The sequence below is a fragment of the Arvicanthis niloticus genome, chromosome 7 (assembly GCF_011762505.2).
Source record: "Arvicanthis niloticus isolate mArvNil1 chromosome 7, mArvNil1.pat.X, whole genome shotgun sequence".
NCBI lineage: Eukaryota > Metazoa > Chordata > Mammalia > Rodentia > Muridae > Arvicanthis > Arvicanthis niloticus.
Genome location: NC_047664.1, coordinates 10,264,489 through 10,277,592, shown reverse-complemented (window position 1 = coordinate 10,277,592; position 13,104 = coordinate 10,264,489).

Sequence of the window (13,104 nt, the reverse complement as noted above, 5' to 3'; positions counted from 1 at the left end):
CTCTCTCTTTGATTGGAGTCCCTCTTCTCTGCTTTCTGTAAATTCTTTTCCTGTCACCTTTCTCTTTCTTCACCTCTCTCTAGTCCCAGCAACTTACACTAGACCTTTTATCTTCTCCATTCTTTTCCTCTAGACTTACACTAAATCTTCTCTACTCATCTTTACTCCTCTTCTCCACTTTTTTCCTCTAGACTTTCTCAGTAACTTACACTAAATCTTTTAATCTTCTCTATTTCTCTCCTCTACTCTCTGAAGCCTTGTCAATACTGACTGAATGTCTAGAAAGGTTGTGGGCAACTCATCTGATCCCTGCTTAACCTCATGTACCTTGGTGAAAATTAGTGGGGTCTCATGTTCTTACATAAGATCTATCAACGGGATCTGGTGTGGGCCTTTGGGTGTCCCTTACCTTCTGTAGCCCGCTGTTGACCATGGCCTGATCAATTATTGGGTCCCCATGTCTCCATGTCTGAGGGAACATTCTTTTTCCGGTGTCCCCTCTTGTTCTTCACTCCTGAAGACCAGAACCTACAAAGGTCTTGTGGAAAAAAAGCTTTTATCAGGGGAAGGGTATTCCTCCACTAGATTTATTTAGGTGACTATATTGGGCACTAGATCTAGGTGTCTGAGGGATCCTGGCCTGTCTATTGCTTTGATTACTAACTTACTTTTTACTATAAATTTGTATCTGTACCAAAATGGAGGCCTATTCTGACAGTCTTAACTTCTTGTAGCAGGCAACCTGTCTGACCTGTCTGACCTGTTTGCAGGCAGGTTTGTTGGTTCAGCATTTCTAAGCTGGAGTCATGTCATGTGACTTGTCTCAGTGCTATATATTTACTTTTCCCTTTTTTTCAAAATCTCAGCACTATTCACTTACTACTTTTTAAAATAAAAAATATAATTATAACTCTCAGGTGAATAATCTTGCAGGGCCTGTTTGTCTAGGTGCCCTGGCTCCACTGCCAGGTTTTTTTTTTTGTTTTGTTTTGTTTTTTTGTTTTTTTGTTTTTTTGTTTTTTTGTTTTTTTTTTTTCACCTGGGCTCTTATCTATCTTCATAGGTGGCAGGTGGAATGCTGCTGATTTGTAACAGCAGTGACCCCAGGTCTCCAGTATAGTTACACACACACCAAATTAGGTATCTGTCGCACGCTGTCGCTGTGCTGAGGAACCATGAGTTGTCCCCTGCCAAGTACAGGCTGGGCAAGGGCGCCCTCCATGTGATGTTACCTGGAGGATACCCTATATGCAGTAGGCAGGCTGTCCGAACAGGAACCTCGAACACGAACCACTGTGGGTGTCCCTTCTTAAAGGACCTGCCCACCCCTCTGCAGCAGTACTCTTGCACCTGCGGCTTTATTTCTTTCTCTGCCGGTGATCATGTTATCTCTTTTTAACTCAGGATGTTTAACACAGATTAACAGCTAACACAGATGATTTGCCAAGAAAAGACACACACATACAAAAGAACAACACAAATAGCTCACCCCTTTCATGGGTGGCACATAAACCAGGTTATACAGACAGTTCTCGCCCCTGCCATGGGCACAGAAACCAAGTTACACAATAAGGAAGAGCATCAGAAATCCGCCTGCCTCTGCCTTCCAAGTAAGACTCCAATAATCAGACAATTCGGTCAGTCTTCACAGATTCAGATTTAACAAATTCAGACAACTTGGCCAGTCTATGTTGGACCAAGTCTACCAGATTTCTAACACGCCAGCAATGAACAACCCAAAAATAGACACACTGCCATGAGAGCACAACAAGTGAGAGCACAACAACCATGGTGGCCATTTCTGACCTTTTCTCTCTAGTATCATTGTTAACACACAAAAAGACTAACAAAAACCTGTCTCAATCACCAATGTCAGCCGAGAGAGATTCCACATACTCTCTGGCACCTAGATGAACCCATTGCCAGCCAAGAGGGATTCCACATCCTCTCAGGCACCTAGATGAACCCCCAGACATCTCTGGGGATGCAGCAGCTAATGACCTCACAACACGTCTGTCAGTCACTTGTTTATCTCCTCTCAAGACAAAAATGGTTTACTGCCCCTCACTAGACAGAAACAGCTGCCAGTCCAAACCAAAAGTGCACTTTTCAGAAACCAAATAATTCAGACAGACGGGCACCAACAACTTAGAAACCAAACAACTTAGACAAACCTAGACAAAATGGCACATGAGAAATCAGACAATTTAGAGAACCACCCAGCATATGAAAAACCAGAAACCAGGCAATTTAGGCAAAAGGTCACACAACAACCAGACAGAAAACCGTGGTGTTCCCTTACCTCCCAGTGTGGTTCTTGGATTAGGGTGGTCGAAAATCCTGGACAAGCCCCCAAATGAAGACCCCCATACTCGGGAGACCCTTCCTCAAGTCTCAGGGAAATCATGACCACCCAAAGATCACAAGAAACCATACCTGGATGCAATCAGCAGAGGCTTTATTAGGGAAGTTGTCCGGTGGTCAAAGCATAAGCTCTCTCTCAAGAGCAAGGTTTGGCCTTGAGTGGCAGACTATGGGGTCTTTTAAAGAGGAAAACCGCAAACCAGGGGAGTGAGGAGGGGGTGAGGGGTTGCCAAGGATACATAACATAAGAATAAGGAAACATTCCAGAGAAACCCACCCTGAAAGATTAATAGCCATGGAAATTACTCAGTACAATCATTTTTCTCAATAATGTAGTCTTACCAAGTCACTGTCCCCTATACCGTCATTACAAAATATTTCTCACTTCCTTCAGTCACAGCCCCACCTAGATAGCTTGTATTTTTTATGGTCAGGAATGTATCTTCCTGCTTTGCCCCCCCAACACACACACACAGATGGGCCTGTTACCTGAGGCTTGAGGAATGTAATCCAGCAAGTGTCCTCTGATTCAGGGGCAATGTCCTTCACCCGGAATGTGCCCCAAGGTAGTGAAGGCCTGAAGTCTTATTTTCAGTTCTGCGTTCTGGAATCTGCACTTTTCCTGCTCAGGTCTAAGGCAAAAAATCTACACATATTTCATAAAATGGCGTTTATAATGTTTCACTCTACAGAAGTACTTAGATTAGATAAACCAATAGTTCTGAGTATGCACCACCTGTGGACAGACCCACCTATCCCCATGCAGACACATAAACAGATGTACAGTTGTGTTAATCATCAATAATTGTAGTTTTATCATAAATATTGAGGGTGATTCACCTTGTTGGTGTTGCCTCTCATTTTATAGGAAACAGTTGGAGAAATAATTTGATTTGTTTTGTTACTTCGGGATGATACAACACATGCTTTGTTTAGGTCCTGAAAGAACTGCTAAGAAGGGAATGGGCCCTGAGTAAAGCATGCACTGACAGGATTGTAGGATCAACTATACCTCACAAAGAAGTGATTCTTTGGCTGAATTCTGTGCTGGAGGCTCTTTCTTGCATAGCAAAAGTGGGGAAAAATAGATCCCATGCTCGGGGCCATTCCCAGTGGGCCATCTTTCTTGTTCTTGGTTCTTCTTGAGGCAGTGAAGGGGAAAGAATATGGGTGGGGAGGGGATAAGACATAGTCTTAGTAGATATTTAGGGTTGCTGTATAATAATAAAACATTTACCTAAGTTTAAGTTTCTTTGTTACTGTAGCTCACCTGCTTGAGTCCCTTTGAGACCAGAAACTGCAGTCTCTGGCATTTAGCACCTCATTGTAAAACAATAAGGTATTAAGTAAAGGCTTAATCGCTAGAACCTTTTCCCTTTTGTTCAGATGCTTCTCCCCTGTCATGCTAGGCGGAAGTTTGGAGCAGTAAACTTCTATTGAACCAGGAGAAGAGAATGACACTCCCAGAAGGAAAAACTTTTACATAAGCAAATAAGCATAAACTCACATATATCAATATATAGATTCACACATGCATATTTCTACTTTTCCATTCAGCCCAGTTGGGACTGCCTTTCATACATTTTCATAATTACATACACATCCATACTTTTTTAAAAAATTATTTATTTATTTTTTATTGGATATGTTATTTACATTTCAGATGCCATCCCCTTTCCCCATTTCCTTTCCCTAGAAAACCCCTATCCCATCCCCGCTTCTCCTTTTTGCTTTTATATAATTTTTTAAAATGTTAGTCAAAGGCTTTATAAGTTTGGTAATGCTCAATAACAAGATGCCCATACAATCAGAAGTGTAACCCAATACCCAACCTAGATATATCAACTATCTTTGTCTGGCAGAGACACATAAACTTCTGCCTCCATGTCCTCCACTCCCCCATCGTCACCTAGCTCCTCCTCTCCTTCTCCTCCTCCTCTCCTTACTCCTCCTCTTCCTCTCCTTACTCCTCCCACCTTAGCTCCTCCTATATATCACCCTTCCTGTTAAAATAAAACTTTTCTCTTAAAATACAATTAGAGCATAACTATACCAATTTGTGTCAGTAAGGTACAAGATAGACCTAATACAGAGTCTATCATTTCATTGACTAATCAGAACCTCTGTCACCTCCCCTAACTAAAAGGCTTACTTCTGAACCTGGCTTTTTTCTTGGCTTTAGAATGAATGTCAGCTGAAAAGCATCCTCTCAAATATTTTCTCTCAAAGTAAATAGCCGGGATTGGCTATGAGACTATAAGTTTTCAACCCCGTCAGAAATCCAGAATGACTGAGTTAACTGAAATTATGGGAAACACAAAGTATAGCTTCTAAAACTTAGCCAATTTATAGAGACTGCTGAACACCTGGACAGTCCCTATTCTACATAACGTTGGAGCATCCCATCTTCAGCCTTCTGGCCCAGGATCATCTGACAGATCTAGTGATGCAGAATTATTAAGGGCTGATTACTCTGTCTTGGCAAATATAGTCCACAAGTGTGTCCTTTTCTGGACAGTAATTTGTCTGTGGATGAAAAGAGGCAATTCTTGCTTAGTGGCTGTCTCACCACAACTGGAGTAACTCTTTAATGCTCAATTTCTTCTTAGAATCCAAGACAGAAAGCTGTCAAGAGCAGACAGGTCTGTAATCAAAATCAACTTTAATACAGAAATGTTTGTAATGTCAATTCTGTGGACTTCTGACATTTTGAAAACCAACCATCCATGTAAAACAATCTGGACTGTTGTCTGTTAATGTTTCTCAGCTATTTCTAAATAAAATACAGAAAACACCCTAATGATAAACTCAGAGCCATGAATTTGCTATAGGCTCTTAATTCACAGGCTAACCATCTCAAATCAGCTAGAAAAATTAAAGAAGGACTGGGTCTAGGCCTTGTATACCTAAATGTGTTATGTAGGCACAATGCCTATGACAATAACCATATTAATCCCACTTTTATATTAATAAGAAGCTCATACCAATACAACCTTAAATTTGAAGTCAAAGTAAATTTTGTACCATTTAAGAAATTATAACTTCATCTGAATAACAATTATACTTATTTCTACCAATATGTTATGTCTATGCAATAAATTGTAGGTAATCCTCCCTGTTCCAACAAAACCACTACTTTTCCCCAGAAAGACAGCCCAATATTAACCACCTCAGTCCCCAAGCCCAGGGAATAGGGGTGCCAACTCTTCACACACATCCATACTTACATATGTATTTGGAGCAAAAGACCAAGCACCTGTGCAGAAAGAACTCACACACTTTTTGTTCTCTTCAATAAGAAGACTAAGCCTGCCTTGCTATTAAGAAAGGACCTGTTCTGTCTCATGGTAAGGATATGGCTGCCTGCTCCTGCTCTCTCTGCAGCTTCTTCCTTTTTCCTCTTTGTCTTAGCATTCTGTATATTGCTATCTTAGTATTTTAAGTTGCCGTATAGTTTCAAATTTATTCTACTCTGCATTCTTCTTCTAAACTTGCTCTCTCCTCCTTCTCTGAATGTCACAATAATGCTCTTGCTCTCACTACCATTACTTCCAATGCTATGCCTTCTTCTTCTAAGTTCTTATTGAGTTTAGTTCTTTCTAATAAAGGTGTCCTCAGCTCAGTTCTGTCTCCTCTTTCTCCTCAGCACTTATACACCTTTCAGAATACATGATCACATGATAAAAAGTTCATCACAAGTTTACACATAAATCTAAAAGTTTACAACAGAGAATATTTATATGCATATCCATTAGGAGTAATTATCTGGCTAAACATTCATCACTTGCTACGAGCTCTGCAGTTTCCTGGAGAATTAAAAACTGTAACTCCTGTGACCAAGGTATTAATATTAATGAAATTTTGTATAGATAAACCCAGTCAGTATTCTATCTTCTGTCCTAGTATCTATAGTAAATCATTAGTTCCCTTTTTATGACCTTTGGTTAAAGATTTTACAACCTCTTGTAGTGCGCTCTGAATAGTAGATTTCTGCTTGCTACCTCAGAAGCAATTAACTCATAAAAACTGGCAGTTTTGATTATCAGAGAGAACCTAATAGCACTACCACTATAAAAGTATTTTCTAATATAATTTTAGGAATTCTTATAGAATCATCATTAAGGATTAAAAAATTATCTGTCTATATAGCATCACTACAAGACAGTACATCTTCATCGTTCTGCAGAGATCTGCTCAAAAGGGTGTGCTAATACCTAGTGATTTTTATATATGTTTAATAAAAAAACAGGAAAAGCACATTAATAGGAGGAATCTTTCCTAAAATGATATTTCCTGGGCCTTGCCTTATGGAACAAATCTTTTGTGGATTATAATTCGATGCAGACTCATCTCAGGAAGATCATCTGTTAGTTATTAGCTTCTCCTATGAGAGCTGCCGACAATCCCAGTGTTAAAAAAAACAAACACAGTGAAAGAATCATAATCTCTACTTGTTCAATATCCAGTCTACACTTGCTAAAACAGTACAGATAAGGCAACATGAGCAAGCACTGGCAGTGTTTCTCATGGGTGTTAAAACATAAGCAATGTATTGCAAGGCTTATAACGCTGGAAGTTGAGTTTTTGTTTTTGTTTTTTTTTTTTTTCAAAACATACCACCATGATCCAGTAGGGGCACATACATCAGTGCTATTCAAATGGAAAATGATATTGAAAATATTTTCCCCATTTTACTTCTGTTCTTAGATTATGCTGGTTTAAATTCCCCATTACATGGAAGACACTTAGAAGGATTCAAGGCTAGCCAGAACTATGTGAAAAAACTGTGTCTAAAAGTTGTACTTTTCTAGTGATCCCAAATAAGAAGGAAATTTAATTCAAAGAAGAAAAAAAAAAAAGAAAATACCAGTATATCAACTCTGAAAGGATAGCATAGGGTGAATTTAACCCAGCAAAATATGATCAAAGGAGAGTCAGGCACTAATTGTAGAGTAGTCCATAGGTAAATTGATGAAAATTTTTCTTTGACATTGAGTTGGTGACTCACCTTAACAGTCAGAACAAAGCTGATATCCGGATGGTCTGGGCTCTCTGATGGAAAAGCCATGGCAGCCGCAGAAGCTCAGCATGTTTATTCTGTATGGTTGAACAATAAGGTAGAGCTATTATATATAGATAAACAAGGAAGCAGAGTTATTATATACAATCAGACAAAGAGATATGTTTAACTTATCTCAGTAAGAGCAGCCTGGGAGCAGTTTTGATGCTATGAAAATCTTAGGAGGAGAAAGCTACTGTGGATATTTTCTGTATTTGTGGTCAACATTCACACTTGGACAGGAGGAAGGATTTGCATTCTGGTGAGCCTCACTCAGTGAAGGCTTTGTCACTCCCAATGGATTGAGGCACTGGGGTCCTTGAGATGGCTGTGCCCTTGTCAGCAATCCCACTCAGGATGTCACGTGCTCCCTACAAGCTACCCCTGGAAAAGAATGTATTATTTCTAAAGGAATAGGTGCACAATATATGAGGACTACACACTGGCTTATGCCATTTTATTTGCTTTATTTGCTTGTTTGCTTGTTTCCATGCCTGTGATCTTGTTTCTGCAAATATAATTTTTTTTTAATTGAAAAAAAATATATCTCAGATCAGAAGATACTTGATTGCCAACCTTGATTTTCTTTTCTCGTTTGATCAAAAAAATCTGTGCTTTTATGTTGCTCTCTGTTTAGCTATTTCCTATAATTTTCTTCATGAAACAGCTGAAATACTGGATACTGAATTAATGCTTAGACATTTCTTTGACTTGAACTGCGTCTCTTGAAATGTCATCAAGAAATACATAAATATGAGCTAAATGGAGGAGAAAAGCCTGGCAAAAAATATATTGCATGAAAAAAAGCAATGCTCTGTAGTGCAACAGATAACACATTGGACTTCTAGTGACAGAAATTATTTTAAAAAGACAACAACTTTTATATCAGTTTCACATTCTTCCTACTTTAAAATGATATTGTATCTCAATTTGTTCTAAATAACAAAAATACTTATCTTTTAAAATTTTTTTATTGGATATTATATTTACATTTCAGATTTTATCCCCTTACGCCCCTTCCTCCACTACCCAGGAACCTCCTATCCCATCCCCCCTCCTCATGCTTCTATGAGGATGTGGTCCCACCTACCCCCCTACCCCCACCTCCCCACCCTAGAATTCCCCTCCCCTCAATGTTCAGCCTTCATGGGACCAAGGATCTCCTCTCCCATGTATGTCCCACAAGGCCATCCTCCACTATATGTACAGATGGAGTCATGGGTCTCATCCTATGTGCTCCCAGGTTGGTGGTTTAGACCCTGGGGAGCTCTGGTTGGTTGGTATTGTAGCTCTTCTCATGAGGCTACAAACCCTTTCTGCTCCTTAAGTCTTCTCTCTAACTTTTCCATTGGGAAACCCTTGATAGAATCAGTGGTTAGCTGTGAGCATCTGCCTCTGAATATGTCAGACTCTGGCAGACCTCTAAGGAGACAGCTATATCAGGCTCTTGTCATCATGCACTTCCTGCCATCCACATCAGTGTCTAGCTTTGGTGACTGTACATAGGATGGATACCCAGGTGGAATGGTCTTCAGACGGCCCCTCCTTCAGTTTCTGTCCCACACTTTGTCTCCATATTTGCTCCCTTAAGTATTTTTGTTACTCCTTCTAAGTAGGACCAAGGCATCCACATTTTGTCTTCTTTCGTCATGAGCTTCATGTGGTCTGTGAGTTGAGTCTTGGCTATTCCAAGCTTTTGGGCTAATATCTGCTTATCAGTGAGTAAATACTCTGTGTGTTCTTTTGTGATTAGGTTAACTCACTCAGGATGATATTTTCTAGTTCCATTCATTTACCTAAGAATTTCTCAAATTCATTATTTTTAATAGCTGAGTAAAACTCGGTTGTGTAAATGTACCACGTTTTTTGTATCCATTCCTCTGTTGAAGGACATCTGGGTTCTTTCCAGCTTCTGGCTATTATAAATAAGGTTGCTATGATCATAGTGGAGCATATGTGCTTATTATATGTTGGAGTATCTTCTGGGTATATGCCCAGGAGTAATATAGCTGGATCCTCAGGTAGTGCTATGTCCAGTTTTCTGAGGAACCACCAGACTGATTTCCAGAGTGGTTGTACCAGCTTGCAATTGCACCAACAATGGAGGAATGTTCCTTTTTCTCCACATCCTCGCCAACATCTACTATCACCTGAGTTTTTAATCTTAGCCATTCTGACTGGTGTGAGGTGTTATCTCAGGGTTGTTTTGATTTGCATTTCCCTGATGACTATAGATGTTGAGCATTTCTTAAGGTGCTTCTTGGCCATTCAAGTTTCCTCAGTTGACAATTTTTTGTTTAGCACTGTACCCCATTTTTAATAGGGTTATTTGGTTGTCTGGAGTATTATTTCTTGAGTTCTTTGTATATCTTGGATATTAGCCCTCTATCAGATGTAGGATTGGTAAAGATCTTTTCCCAATCTGTTCATTGCCATTTTGTCCTATTGACAATGTCATTTGCCTTACAGACCTTTGCAATTTTATGAGGTCACATTTGTCAACTCTTGATCTTAGAGCATAAGCCATTGGTTTTCTGTTCAGGAACTTTCCCCCTGTGCCTAGGTATTTGAGGGTTTTTCCCACCTTCTCTTCTATTATTTTCAGTGTATCTGGCTTTATGTGAAGGTTCTTTATCCACTTGGACTTGAGCTTTGTAAAAGGAGATAAGAATGGATGATTTGCATCCTTCTACATGCTGACCTCCAGTTGAAACAACACTATTTGCTGAAAATGATGTCCTTTTTCCAATGGATGGTTTTTAGCTCCTTTGTCAAAGATCAAGTGATCATAGATGTGTGGGTTCATTTCTGGATCTTCAATTGTATTCCATTGATCTTCCTGCCTGTCTCTGTATCAATACCGTGTAGTGTTTTTTTGTTTTTTTTTTTTTTTTTTTTTTTTTTTTTTTTTTTTTTTTTTTTTTTTTTTTTTTTTTTTTTTTTTTTTGCTATTGCTCTATAGTACAGTTTGAGGTCAAGGATGGTGTTTGGTGTTTCCCCCAGAAGTTCTTTTATTGTTGAGAATAGTTCTCACTATCCTGGGTTTTTTGTTATTCCAAATGAATTTGCAAATTGCTCTTTCTATCTCTATGAAGAATTGATTTGGAATTTTGTTTGGGATTGCATTGGATCTGTAGATTGCTTTTGGCAAGATTACTAAATTAATCCTGCATATCCAGGAGCATGGGAGATATTTCCATTTTCTAAGATCTTCAATTTCTTTCTTCAGAGACTTGAAGTTCTTGTCATACAGATCTTTCACTTGCTTGGTTAGGTTCACTCCAAGGTATTTTATATTATTTGTGACTATTGTGAAGGGTGTTATTTTCCTAATTTCTTTCTCAGCCTGTTTATCATTTTCATCTCAGCCTGTTTATCAGTGAAGAAGGCTACTGATTTGTTTGAGTTGATTTTATATCCAGCCACTTTGCTGAAGTTGTTTATCAGGTTTAGGAGTTCTGTAGTGCAAGTTTTGGGGTCACTTAAGTATACTATCATATCATCTGCAAATAGTGAAATTTTGACTTTTTCCTTTCCTATTTGTATCCCTTTGACTTCCTTTTGTTGTCTGATTGCTCTGGGTAGGACTTCCAGTACTATATTGAATAGGAAGGGTAAGAGTGGGCAGCCTTGCCTAGTCCCTGATCTTAGTGGGATTGCTTCAAGTTTCTCTTCATTTAGTTTGATGTTGGCTACTGGCTTGCTGTATATTACTTTTACAATGTTTAGGTATGGGCCTTGAATTCCTAAGCTTTCCAAGACTTTTAACATGAAGGGATGTTGAATTTTGTCAAATGCTTTCTCAGCATCTAGTGAGATGATCATGTGGTTTTTTTCTTTAAGTTTATTTATGTAGTGGATTACATTGATGGATTTTTGAATATTGAACCATCCCTGCATTCCTGGGATAAAGCCTACTTGATTATGATGGATGATTGTTTTGATGTGTTCTTGGATTCAGTTTGTGAGAATTTTATTGAGTATTTTTGCTTCAATATTCATAAGAGAGATTGGTCTGTAGTTCTCTTTCTTTGTTGGGTCTTTGTGAGGTTTAGGTATGAGCATAATTGTAGCTTCATAGAACAAATTGGGTAGTCTTCCTTCTATTTCTATTCTGTGGAATAGTTTGAGGAGAGTTGGTATTAGGTCTTTTTTGAAGGTCTGATAGAATTCTGCACTAAAACCATCTAGTCCCAGACTTTTTTTTGTGGGAAGACTTTTAATGACTGCTTCCATTTCTTTACGGGTTATGGGACTGTTTAGAATGTTTATCTGCTTCTTATTTAATTTGGTACCTGGTATCTGTCAAGAAAATTGTCTATTTCATCCAGATTTTCCAAGTTTGTTGAGTATAGGCCTTTGTAGTAGGATCTGAGGATTTTTTTTATTTCCTCAGTTTCTGTTGTTATGTCTCCCTTTTCAGTTCTGATTTTATTAATTTGAATACTGTCTCTGTGCCCTTTGGTTAGTCTGGCTAAGGGTTTATCTATCTTGTTGATTTTCTCAAAGAACCAGATTCTGCTTTTGTTGATATTTTGTATAGTTATTTCTGTTTCTACTTGGTTGATTTCAGCCCTGAGTTTGATTATTTCCTACTGTCTACTCCTCTTGGGTATATTTTGCTTCTTTTTGGTCTAATGCTTTCAAGTGTGCTGTCGAGTTGTTAGTGTACGCTCTCTCCAGTTTCTTTTTTTACGCACTTAGAACTATGAGTTTTCCTGTTAGTACTGCTTTCATGGAGTCACACAAGTTTTGGTATGATCTGTCCTCATTTTTATTAAATTCTAAAAAATCTTTAATTTCTTTCTTTATTTCTTCCTTGACCAAGTCATCATTGAGTAACGCATTGTTCAGTTTCCACATGTATGTGGGCTTTCCATTGTTTTTGTCATTATTAAAGATGAGTCTTAGTCCATGGTGGTCTGATAGGGTACAAGGGATTATTTCAATCTTTTTGTGTCTGTTGAGCCGTGTTTTGTGACCAATTATATGGTCTATTTTGGAGAAGGTACCATGAGGTGCTGAGAAAAAGGTATATTCTTTTGTTTTAGAATGAAATGTTCTACAGATATCAGTTAAATACAATTGGTTCATAACTTCTGTTAGTTTCACTGTGTCTCAGTTTAGTTTTTGTTTCCATAATCTGTCCATTGCTGAGAGTGGGGTGTTGAAATCCCTCACTATTATTGTGTGAGGTGTAATCTATGCTTTGAGCTTTATGCAAGTTGCTTTTATGAATGTGGGTGTCCTTGCATTTTGGGCATAGATGTTCAGAATTGAGAGTTCCTCTTGGTACATTTTTCCTTTGATGAATATGAAGTGTCCTTCTTTATCTTTTTTGATTACTTTTGGTTGAAAATCGATTTTATTTGATATTAGAATTGCTACTGCAGCTTGTTTCTTGGGACCATTTGCTTGGAAGATTGTTTTCCAACCTTTTACTATGAGGTAGTGTCTGTCTTTTTCACAGAGGTGCTTTTTCTGTATGCAGTAAAATGCTGGGTTGTGTTTATGTATCCAGTCTGATAGTCTATGTCTTTTTATTGGAGAATTGAGTCCATTGATATTAAGAGATATTAAGGAAAAATGATTGTTGCTTCCTGTTATTTTTGTTATTGGTGGTGGAGTTATGTTTGTGTAGCTGTCTCCTTGTAGGGTTGTTGGAAGATTACTTTCTTGCT